The 12,631-nt window shown below is 46.0% G+C and overlaps 1 protein-coding gene across 4 annotated transcripts in view; it reads right to left on the bottom strand.

The window, feature by feature from the left end:
* The window catches only part of LOC140387410 (membrane progestin receptor gamma-B-like), a 162,209-nt gene that overhangs the window by 59,990 nt on the left and 89,588 nt on the right, over positions 1-12,631 (bottom strand). The gene's annotated exons all lie outside the window — the stretch shown is intronic.

The raw sequence follows: 12,631 nt of genomic DNA, 5'->3' as shown, positions 1-12,631 counted from the left end.
CTTTATCCTTCGTTTACAGTTGACACAATGGCCGAGTGGACGATGACATCACTGAACCCCACTATTCAACAATCCCAAATTTGACTGGTTGATGCTGAGCAGGCTGATTTTCGTGGCACAAAGTCAAGCTGTGCTGATCCCAGCTGGGGCAAAAATGAACAACATTAAGAACAGGAGGAGGCCATTCAGCCACTCAAAGCCTGCTCACCATTCAATTAAGCCAATGCATGACCTGTAACTCAGCTCCATTTACCTGCACTCGCTCCATACCCCTTACTACACATCCCTAGCAAAACCTTCCGAGGGAGTCATTACAACACACAAGGATGCCATTCGGCGCATCAAGTCCATCTATTCAACAATCCGATCGATCCTATTCCCTGGCTCAATCCCCACCTTGCAAGCCTTGCAAGTCTATTTCCCTCTAGTGGTTGGAGGTCTCAGTGAGGGGGGTCAGTGGTGAATTTCATGGTGGGCAGAGGGGGAGCAGTCAAAAGCAAGGACAGGAGGATGGAAGGCTTTCAGTGGCAACCCTCGGTCAATCCCATTGAGACTCCTTCACTATTTAACTGGATCTTGGCTGTTCTTCTACCTCAACGCCATCTTTCTACCCCATCCCTACATCCCTCAATGTCATTGAAAATCTATCAACTTTTGCTATGGACATACTCATGGATTGAGTTTCCACAGTCCTGTGGGGTACAGAATTCAAAAGATTCACCATCCTCTGACTGAAGAAATTCCTCCACCATTCAGTCCTAAATGGCCTACTCATTATTCTGGGACTGTGTCCCCTGGTTCTAGACTCTACAAGCACGGCGACACATCCTTCCTGCATCTACCCTGTCAAGTCCTGTAAGAATTTTGTACAATTCAGTGAGATCACCTCTCATTCTTCTAAACTCTAGGGAATATAGGCCCAGTCTCTTCAATCTTTCCTCATAGGACAATCTCACCATCCCAGGGATTGGTCGGGTGAACCTTTATTGTAGTCCCCCTATGGCAAGTATATCCTTCCTTAGGTAAGTGTTACTACCAAACAGGGACTATGGTGGAAGAATCAAACGAGCCTGTTCTTTTGGGTTCAAGCTGGTTCATTGTAACACACTTCCCTCCAGCTACTAACCCGCAAGAAACTCTCACCCGAGTGTTTCAGTTGTCTGTATTTATAGGATAATCAATGTCACATGTTTAGCAATGCACTTAACAAGGTGATTGCCATACAGAGTGATTAATAGTACATTGACCATAAGGAGGCTAAAACTGAACTATAACAGAACTTCCTGATGATTCCCTTATTTCCCGTTTCTTTATTTTTTTGCAGTTATCATTTTGATCCATAGATGCTTAATGGACCTGTATCTTTAAGTCGAGCAGGGAAAATTATGAATTCAAAAGTCACCAAAGGGAACGCTCTGAGAGCTTTGGACGGCAAAACTCAGACTTTGTGGCACCCAAGAGATACATATACATAGAACATACAGTGCAAAGGAGGCCATTTGGCCCATCGGGTCTGCACCGACCCACTTAAGCCCTCATTTACACCCCATCCCCGTAACCCAATAACCCCATCTAACCTTTTTGGTCACTAAGGGAAATTTATCATGGCCAATCCACCTAACCTGCACATCTTTGGACTATGGGAGGAAACCGGAGCACCCGGAGGAAACCCACAGACACGGGGAGAACGTGCAGACTCCGCACAGACAGCGACCCAGCGGGGAATCGAACCTGGGACCCTGGTGCTATCCACCTGTTCTACCGTGCTGCCCTAGGACTTGGGTGGGACATGGTTCAAATGGTTGACTGGTGGCCAATGAATTGGCAAAAGGCCGTATTCTGCCCGGTAACAGGTGGTGATTGGATCCTGCCCGTGTGGGATGATTTGAAGACTCAAGGAAAACTGCGTCAGGTCCCTGGACACTCGGGGGAAAGGGCCTGCTCACTCTCTCTCTCTCTCTCATGTTTTCTTCAGAAGAGCTGCTGGATTTCTGAAACTGCAGATACCTGAATGAATCTACAGTGAAAACCATTACAGACTGGAAAGCAGAATTTGCGACCTGAAAGCCTGGTTTGAGCGAAAGTGTGCTGGAAAGAACCATCTTTTTACTTTTACTTATTACTTTCACCCCTCTCTTTTCCTGTGTGTTTGTTTATCTTACGTGTGTGTGTATAAAGAGTGGGGGCGAGGGACAGGTTAAAGTGGGGGATTAAGAATTAGTTAATAGTTAACCAGTTGTATTTGCTGCACATTTCATTATAGTTATTGTTATAAATAAAAAGTGATCATGTTTAACTTTACAACCTGGTGACTGTAATTATTGGGCAGCCAAGGGCCAAAGACTTTGGGTATTTTCCGAAGCACTATTTGTTAATTCAATTGTGCTGCACCTCCAGGTTAAGGAGGCTGGAATTGACAGCGCTCCAGCCCAGGGTGTTGTAACAGCACACAGTACTCATCGTGGCTCTATGCATACATAGATACATAGAAGATAGGAGCAGGAGGAGGCCTTTTGGCCCTTCGAGCCTGCTCTGCCATTCATCACGATCATGGCTGATCATCCAACTCAATAGCCTAATCCTGCTTTCTCCCCAGAGCCTTTGATCCCATTCTCCCCAAGTGCTATATCCAGCCGCCTCTTGAATATATTCAAAGTTTTAGCATCAACTACTTCCTGTGGTAATGAATTCCACAAGATCACCACTCTTTGTGTGAAGAAGTGTCTCCTTATCTCTGTCCGAAATGGTTTACCCTGAATCCTCAGGCTGTGACCCCTGGTTCTGGACACACCCATCATTGGTAACATCTTCCCTGCATCTACCCTGTCTAGTCCTGTTAGAATTTTATAAGTCTCTATGAGATCCCCCCTCATTCTTCTGAACTCCAGCGAGAACAATCCCAACCTAGTCAATCTCTCCTCATATGACAGTCCCGCCATCCCTGGAATCAGTCTGGTAAATCTTTGCTGCACTCCCTCGAGAGCAAGAACATCCTTCCTCAGAGAAGGAGACCAAAACTGCACACAAAACTCCAAGTGTGGCCTCACCAAGGCACTGTACAATTGCAGCAACACATCCCTACTTCTATACTCAAAACCCGTTGCAATGAAGGCCAACATACCATTAGCCTTCTTTACCGCCTGCTGCACCTGCATGCTTACCTTCAGCGAATGGTGCACAAGGACACCCAGGTCCCGCTGCACACTCCCCTCTCCCAATTTACAACCATTCAGGTAGTAATGTGCCTTCCTGTTTTTGCTTCCAAAGTGAATAACCTCACACTTATCCAAATTATACTGCATCTGCCATTGATTTGCCCACTCGCCCAACATGTCCAGATCTTGCTGTAGGATCCCTGCATCCGCGTCACAATTCACCCTCCCACCTAATTTGGTATCATCTGCAAACTTTGCGATGTTACATTTTGTTCCCTCATCCAGGTCATTGATATATATTGTGAATAGCTGGGGTCCCAGCACCAATCCCTGTGGTACCCCACTGGTTACTGCCTGCCAATTTGAAAAGGACCATTAATCCCTAATCTTTGTTTCCTCTCTGCCAACCAGTTTTTTATCCACCTCAATACATTTCCCCCAATCCCATGTGCTTTAATTTTGCACAATAATCTCTTATGCGGGACTTTGTCAAATGCCTTCTGAAAATCCAAATACACCACATCGACTGGCTCCCACTTGTCGACAGTACTGGTTACTTCTTCAAAGAATTCCAACAGATTTGTCAAGCATGATTTTCCCTTCATAAATCCATGCTGAATCTGACTGATCCTGCCACTGCTTTCTAAATGTTCCGCTGTAAAGTTCTTGATAATGGATTCAAGCATTTTCCCCACTACCGATGCTAGGCTTACTGGTCTATAATTCCCTGCTTTCTCTCTACCTCCCTTATTGAATATCAGAGTGACATGAGCTGCCCTCCAATCTGCAGGGACAGTTCCAGAGTCTGTAGAATCCAAGAAGGTGACCACCAATGCATCCACTATGTCCAGAGCCACCTCCTTAAGCACTCTGGGATGCAGATTCTCAGGCCCTGGGGATTTATCCGCCTTCAATCCCATCAGTTTTCCAAGCACCATTTCTCTACTAATGTTGATCTCCCTCAGTTCTTCCCTCTCACTAAATCTTTCATTCTCCAACATTTCTGGGATGATTTGTGTCCTCATTTGTGAAGACAGAACCAAAGTATGTATTTAATTGCTCAGCCATTTCTTTGTCCCTTATTATGCATTCCCCTGTTTCTATCTGCAGTGAGCCTACATTTCTCTTTACCAATCTCTTTCTCTTCACATATCTGTAGAAACTCTTAGTGTCAGTCTTTATACTCCCTGTAAGCTTCCTTTTGTACTGTACTTTCCCCTTCTTAATCAATCCCTTTGTCCTTCTTTGCTGAATTCTAAACTGCCCCCAATCCTAAGAACTATTATTTTTCTTGGCCAATCTGTATGCTTCATCCTTGGATTAGATACAGTTTCTAATTTCCTTTGTAAGCCATGGATTGTCCCTCTTAGCCCCTTTGCTTTTGTGCCAGACAGGAATGAACAGTTGCTGTAGTTCCTCCATGCGTTCCTTGAATGTTTGCCATTGTCTATCCACTGTCATCCCTTTAAGTAACTCTCCCCAATCTATCAAGGTCAACTCACGCCTCATATCCTCTTAGTTCCCTTTATTAAAATTCAGCACCCTAGTCTCCGAATCACCAACTTCATTCTCCACCTTGATAAAAAATTCTATCATGTTATGGTCGCTCATCCCCAAGGGGTCTCGTACAGCCAGATTGGCAATAATTCCCTTCTCATTACACAGTACCCAGTCTAAGATGGCCTGCTCTCTAGTTGGTTCCCCCACATATCGGTCAAGAAAACCATCCCGTATACACTCCAGGAATTCCTCCTCTACGGCATTGTGGCTAATTTGATTTGCCCAAATGTTTGCCATTGTCTATCCACTGTCATCCCTTTAAGTAACTCTCCCCAATCTATCAAGGCCAACTCACGCCTCATATCCTGATAATTCCTATACATCTGCAGCAAAACCTCCTTACTCCTGTACTCAAATCCTCTCGTAATAAAGGCTAATATACCATTTGGCTGCCTAATGGCTTTCCGTGTCTTATGCAGAAGGACGCCTAGGTTCCTTTGAACATCAATTCCCAATCTCTCTTCATTTAAGAAATACTCTTCTTTTTCTGTTTTTCCTAATAAAGTAGCTACCTCCACACTTTGCCACATTATATTCCATCTGCCGTGTACTTGCCCACTCACTTAGTCTGTTCAAATCTCCTTGAAGCCTTTTTGCATCCTCCTCACAACTCACATTCCCACTTCAGGGGCGAAATTTTCCGGTATCGGCGCGATGTCCGCTGACTGGCGCCCAAAACGGCGCAAATCAGCCGGACATCGCGCCGCCCCAAAGGTGTGGAATGCTCCGCAACTTGGGGGGCCGAGCCCCAACCTTAAGGGGCTAGGCCCGCGCCGGACTAATTTCCGCCCCGCCAGCTGGCGGAAAAGGCCTTTGGTGCCCCGCCAGCTGGCGCGGAAATGACATCTCCGGGCGGCGCATGCGCGGGAGCGTTAGCGGCCTCTGACAGCTTCCCACGCATGCGCAGTGGAGGGAGTCTGTTCCGCCTCCGCCATGGTGGAGACCGTGGCGAAGGCGGAAGGAAAAGAGTGCCCCACGGCACAGGCCCGCCCGCGGATCGGTGAGCCCCAATCGCGGGCCAGGCCACTGTGGAGGCACCCCCCGGGGCCAGATCGCCCCGCGCCCCCCCCAGGACCCCGGAGCCCGCCCGCGCCGCCTTGTCCCGCCGGTATGGTAGGTGGTTTAATCTACGCCGGCGGGATAGGCATTTTAGCTGCGGGACTTTGGCCCATCCGGGCCGGAGAATCGCGGGGGGGGGGGGGGGGCGCCAACCGGCGCGGCGTGATTCCCACCCCCGCCGAATATCTGGTGCCGAAGAATTCGGCAACCGGCGGGTGCGGGATTCACGCCAGCCCCCGGCGATTCTCCAACCCGGCGGGGGGTCGGAGAATCTCGCCCAAGTTTTGTGTCATCTGCAACCTTGGAAACATTACATTTGGTCCCCACATTAAAATCACTCCTATCGATTGATAATAACTGGGAAACAAGCACTGATCCTTGCGGTACCCCACTAGTCGCAGCTTGCCAACCTGAGAATGATCCCTTTATCCCTATTTTCTGTTTTCTGCCCATTAACCAATCCTCAATTCATGCCAGTATATTACCCCCAATCCCAAGTGCATGAATTTTGCTTACTAGCCTCCTGTGTGGAGCCTTTATTTTGAGACTGTGTCCCCTGGGTCTCGACCATGCAAGCAGGGGAAACCGCCATCCTCCATCTAATAATAATAATATAATAATCTTTATTATTGTCATACGTAGGCTTACATTAACATTGCAGTGAAGTTACTGTGAAAAGCCCCTAGTCGCCACACTCCGGCATCTGTTCAGGTACACGGAGCTAGAATTCAGAATGTCCAATTCACCTAACAGCACGTCTTTCGGGACATGTGGGAGGAAACCGGAGCTCCCGGAGGCATCCCACGCAGACACAGGGAGAACGTGTAGACTCTGCACAGTCAGTGACCCAAGCGGAAATCGAACCTGGGACCTTGGTGCTGTGAAGCAACACCGCTAACCACTGTGCTACCGGGTCTACCCCGTCAAGTCTGAGAAACACAAGTTTAAGTGAGGAGATGAAGGAAATCAGTATTAGAAGAGGAATGGTTTGGGGGAAATTAACAGGATTGAAAGATGATAAATCTCCAGGGCCTGATAATCTTCATCCCAGAGTACTTAAGGAAGTGGCCCTAAAAATACATCCACTGGTGGTCATTTTCCAAAATTCATTGGGCTCTGGAATGGTTCCTACAAATTGGAGGAAGCTAATATGAGCCCGCTATTCATAAAGGGAGATAGAGAGAAAACAGTGAACTATCGACCAGTGAGCCTAACGTCGGTAGTATGGAAGTTGGTAGAATCCATGATCAAGGATTTCCTAGCACAGCAAAGCAGCAGTATAATCAAAGTCAGCATGGATTTACGAAAGGGAAATCATCCTTGACAAAATCTACTGAAATTCTTTGAAGATGTGATTAGTAGAGTTGACCAGGAAGAACCAGTGGATGTGGTTTATTTAGACTTTCAGAAGGCTTTCACCAAAGTCTCACACAGCCGATTACTATGTAAAGTTAAAGCACATGGGATTGTGGGTAGTGTCTTAAGATGGATAGAATGCTGGTCAGCAGACAGGAAGCAAAGATTTGGAATAAATGGGTCTTTCCAATTAGCAAGCAGTGACTCGTGCGATCTGTGCTGTGACTTCAACAGTTTACACTGTATATTAATGATTTGGTTGAGGGAAGAATCTCAAAATTTGCAGATGTTATAAAGTTGAGTGGGACGGTGAGTTGTGAGGAGGATACATCAGATGCTTAAGCGGGATTTGGACAGGCTGAGTGAGTGAGCACATGCATGGCAGATGCAGTATAATGTGGATAAATGGGAGGTTATCTGCTTCGATAACAAAAGTAGGAAGGCAGATTATTATTTGAATGGGTATAAATTGAGAGGCATGGATAGTCAGCGAGACCTTGGTGTCATCATACATCAGTCGTTGAAAGTAAGCGTACAGGTACAGCAGACAGTAAAGAAGGCAAATGGTATGTTGACCTTCATAACCAGAGCATTTATGTCGAGGAATAGGGATGTTTTACTGCAATTTGTAGGGCATTGGTGAAACTATACATGGATTGTGTACAGTTTTGGTGTCCTATAATAATAATCTTTATTGTCACAAGTAGACTTACATTAACACAGCAATGAAATTACTGTGAAAAGCCCCTAGTCGCCACATTCCGGCGCCTGTTCGGGTACACAGAGGGAGAATTCAGAATGTCCAAATGACCTAACAGCACGTCTTACAGGACTGTGGGAGGAAACCGGAGCACCTGGAGGAAACCCACGCAGACACGGGGAGAATGTGCAGACTCCACACAGACGGTGACCCAAGCCTGGAATCAAACCTGGGATCCTGGAGCTGTGAAGTACCAGTGCTATCCACTGTGCTACCGTGCCTCTTATTTGAATGGCGGAGTAGACTTGATGGACCGACTGGCCTAATTCTGCTCCTGTGCCTTATAGTCTTAAGGAAGGACAGAATCATAGAATTTTACAGCACCGAAGTGGGCCATTCGGCCCATCATGTTTGTACTGGTTCCCGAAAGAGCTACTCAGCTAGTCCCATTTAATTGTATTTTTCAGAGCTCTTCTCCCTCCAAAATAAAGTTATCTATTTATACATTTAAGCGAGCTCAGCATTTAAAAGTTTCTACATTCCTTCGCTAGACTCGGATGAGCAGCTACTCCCAGTTTCCATTGAACAAATCACGAACGGCTCATTGGCTAAGACCCAAATCCAACAACTGCAGACATTCTCACTGCAATTGTGAACATAAAAAAATTCAATGAATGGCCAGGGTACGTCTTGAACATCTGTTCAGGCCTCATTATCTGATCTGGGTACACGTGTGCGCGCAAAATGGAGACCACCGCTACTGACCACGCAGGTCGTATCAATTCCCTTGAACAACTAAAGGATGTTCTTGCTATGGAGGGAGTGCAGCCAAGGTTGACCAGACTGATACATGGGATGATGGGACTGTCATATGAGGAGAGACTAAATCAGCTGGGATTATATTCATTGGAGTTTAGCAGACTGAGAGGGGATCTCATAGAAACTTGTAAAATTCACGATTAGACAGGGTAGATTCAGAAACAATGTTCTCGATGGTGGGAGAGTCCAGAACTAGGGGGTCATAGTTTGAAGATAAGAGGTAAACCTTTTAGGACTGAGGTGAGGAGAAATTTCTTCACCCAGAGAGTGGTGAATCTGTGGAATTCACTACCACAGAAAGTAGTTGAGGCCAAAGCATTGCGTGATTTCAAGAAGGAATTAGATATAGAACTTGGGGCTAAAAGGGTCAACGGATATGGGGAGAAGGCGGGATCAGGATATTATGATCAAAATGAATGGTGAAGCAGACTTGAAGGGCCAAACGATCTCCTCCTGCTTCTATTTTCTGCATATGGTTCGATGCAAGTCCTGTAAGAATTTCTGATAATCTAAATACACCACATCCATTGGTTGTCCCTCATCTATCCTGCTTGTAACATCCTCAAAAAACAGTTTTGTCAAACATGATTTCCCTCTCATAAATCCATATCGACTCTGCCCTATCAGACCATTATTTTCTAAGTGCCCAGTTGTCGCATCCTTCATAACAGATTCCAGCATTTTCCCTACCACAGATGTCATATTGGTCTCTACTTCCCTGTTTTCTCTCTCTCTGCTTTCTTAAATAATGGGGTGACATTTGCTACCTTCTAATCTGCAGGCACCGTTCCAGAGATTATAGAAGTTCAGAAGTTTTGTTTATACAAATGTTGAATCGAATAGGTTGCTGGTAAAGCCAATAGGATTTGCTGGGTGACCTTCAGGAGCCATGAAAAACCCATCTGAGTCGCCTAAGTCCACCATTAAACCTCAGGATAATTAGCTTTATGAGGTTCACTAATGATCCTAATTGACATCCTATCACCAGTGAGCAGGATTCCCATGTTGGGTGCTTCTCCCCCCACCCCCATGTCCCCAATCCATTCAATTAGAGATAGTTTACATGATGCTGGGAATTGGACACATGTACCTCTGCCTGTGCTGAGGAGCCGTTACAGTGATACCCCGGGCTGAGATAATTAGCCTCCACCAACCACAACCATCTTCCTCTGTGTTAGGCATGAGACCAAACACGGGGAGCTTTCCCCGATTCCCATTGATGTCAATTTTACAAGTGCTCCATGAAGCCACACTTGGTCAAATGCTGCCTTGATGTCAAGGACAGCCACCTCACCCTCACCCTTCATTCGCGCTATCATCAGCACACTTTGGCAGTGTGCATCATTAACAAGATACACTGCAACAAGATTCACTTGCCAAAACTTCTTTGACAGTACCTCTCAAATCCACGACCTCTACTGCGCAGATAGACAAGGTCAGCAGGACACAAGGGCACTCCCACAGCTCGTTCCCCTCCAAGTCACACAATTTTATTTCAATGGGGACGCACTGGGGAGCAGGGACAGGGAAAGTCTACAAGAGGTAAATATTTAATTCAGACAAAAGTACTAATATTCCCACACTTTGGAAATCTCCTTTTTTCATCCATAACTGCTTGTAGTTTCTGACCAGAATTTCTTTATATCTTTCTTTACTTTAAACACAAGCACACCCAGTGGAGGTCTGGATCCAATAAATATTTTTTAAAATAAAACATCTCCAGGCTTTTACGTTCTTTTGGTTTGGTGTGACTGATTTGCAGGGAGTCCTCTGGATCCCAGCCCAGCATTTCCCGGTGGATGAGTATTTATCCTGCTTTTTATTGATGGCCTCCATCCGCCTTGCAGTCTCTCATCCCTCATTTAGAGGTGATAGTTCCTATGGAACATGGGAATCAGTGTACATACGAGATTGTCACCTAGCCAACTTATAAATGAATAGGTTTCCCATTTGGGGACCTGCTTGCAGCACGAGTCTCGGAGCTACCAGGCCTGATCTGTAAGGGGCAGGTTGGTAAACTTGGCTTGACAATAGAAGACTGAGTGGTGATCTAACCAACAACGCCAACTTCCATTTATATAGCATACTTAACACACTTAACTATCGGAAAGCACTTCACAGGAACATTGGCAAACAAAATTTGACACTGAGGCCTGACTTGGACGGAAGAGGTAGGGTTTAAAGGAACATGTCAAAGGCTGTGTGAGGAGAAATGTGGTGGGATTTAGGGACGGAATTCTATGTTTGTCATAGAATCAGTGCAGAAGAAGGCCACTCGGCCCATCGAACCTGCACCAACCCTCTGGCAGAGCACTCCACCCGAGTGCACTTCCCCACTCTATCTCAATAACCCCTTAACCTAACCTGCACATCCCTGGACACTAAGGGGCAATTTAAGATGGCCATTCAGGGCCTAGATGGATAAAAGCAAGGCCGCCAATGGTGATTCGAAGAAAATCTTTGTTTAATGTAGTAGGTTAGATAGAGTGGATGAGCTATTTTACGCGGTGGAGTGGTCCAGAACAGGGGGGGGGTGTAATCTTAAAATAAGATTCAAGAACAAAATCAGGAGTCACTTCTTCACATGAATGATTTCTCCTCGAATGGTCCATCTGTTACAATCTCGACAAATAAAGGCTTCAAACAGCCTCTTGTACAATGAAAAAAAAAGAATGATTTCTCCGCCAATGGCTCTGGATTCTGGTTGAAGATCAATCGATGTTTGTTAGATAAAGGTACCAAATTAAAAGGTGCAAAGGCAGGTAAATGGGATCAGGTGTAGGCCATGATTTAACTGAAGCCTGGAGCAGGCTGAAGGGGCTGAATAACGTCCTACTGTTGCTGTGCTGTGTTCCCTATGATCTTTGATAATACACGTAGCGCAACCTGATCGCGCAAAATATTTGCCAGAAATGATAGTAGAGAAAAAAGTCACTGGATCCCGAGAGGCTTGGGTGAAGAACCTTTAGCTATTTGATCGTGTCCAGAATGCTAATCATCCTATTATAATATTAGAAGGTAGATTTTGAATGAAGACCCATGATGTGACATCAAATTCTGGAGTTCTCCCACAAGACTCTGAAATTAAAGTCATGATTGCTGAGTCTGGACTGTCCAATGCGAGGAGATAGAAAGACCAAATGGACGGCCAGGATTTATTTCTGTATTGGGAATGAGTAATAGTTCAAGAGTCATCTCTGAGAATCTCTTTTCCGCCCTGAAGTTGGAGAACAGCCGAGTGATGGTTTCTGTCATTGGAACATCTGAGGAGTGGAAATGGAAAAGATGGCTGAAATATAATTACGCACGTCCATCTTATTCTTTTGTTTTGATTGTTCTTTGTTCACCAGTTTTCAAACCTAAACCCTACTGCTAGCATCGACTGCTCACTGGATACAAAGCCACAAGTGCCTATCACCCTCTGGGACCTCACCCAAGAGGTGAGCACCACCTCCTTACAGAGCCAGGGGCCCGGGTTCAATTCTGGCCTTGGATGACTGTGTGAGTGGAGTTTGCACATTCTTCCCGTGTCTGCGTGGGTGTCCTCCGGGAGCTCCGGTTTCCCCCCACAGTCCAAAGATGAGCAGGTTAGGTGGATTGGCCTTGATCAATGCAGTGCGTTACGGGGATAGGGCAGGGGAATAGGTAGTGTGCTCTTTTGGAGGATTGGTGCCACCACGATGAGTCAAATGGCCTCCTTCTATGGGACATGCATCTCAACAAATCATGCAATTGGAGTTGAGGATGAAGGAGTCCTTCACAGTTGAGACAAAACTTGTCCTCATACAACATCCGCTAGCCCAGAGCAGTCAGGAGAGGTATGTACAGTGGTAGTCCCAGCCGATCCCTCCCTCCCCAGATTAGGAGTGTAGTGCTGTTATTTAGAATCACACCAATGTCCAGCTAACTCCGCACAGACGAGGGGTCAAATCTGGGTCCATCCAGGGTCATATGGTTCAACAACTTACAAGATAACCGCACT

The sequence above is a fragment of the Scyliorhinus torazame genome, chromosome 12 (genome assembly GCF_047496885.1).
Source record: "Scyliorhinus torazame isolate Kashiwa2021f chromosome 12, sScyTor2.1, whole genome shotgun sequence".
In the NCBI taxonomy this organism is placed as follows: domain Eukaryota; kingdom Metazoa; phylum Chordata; class Chondrichthyes; order Carcharhiniformes; family Scyliorhinidae; genus Scyliorhinus; species Scyliorhinus torazame.
This window is presented reverse-complemented; position numbering and strand designations above follow the sequence as displayed.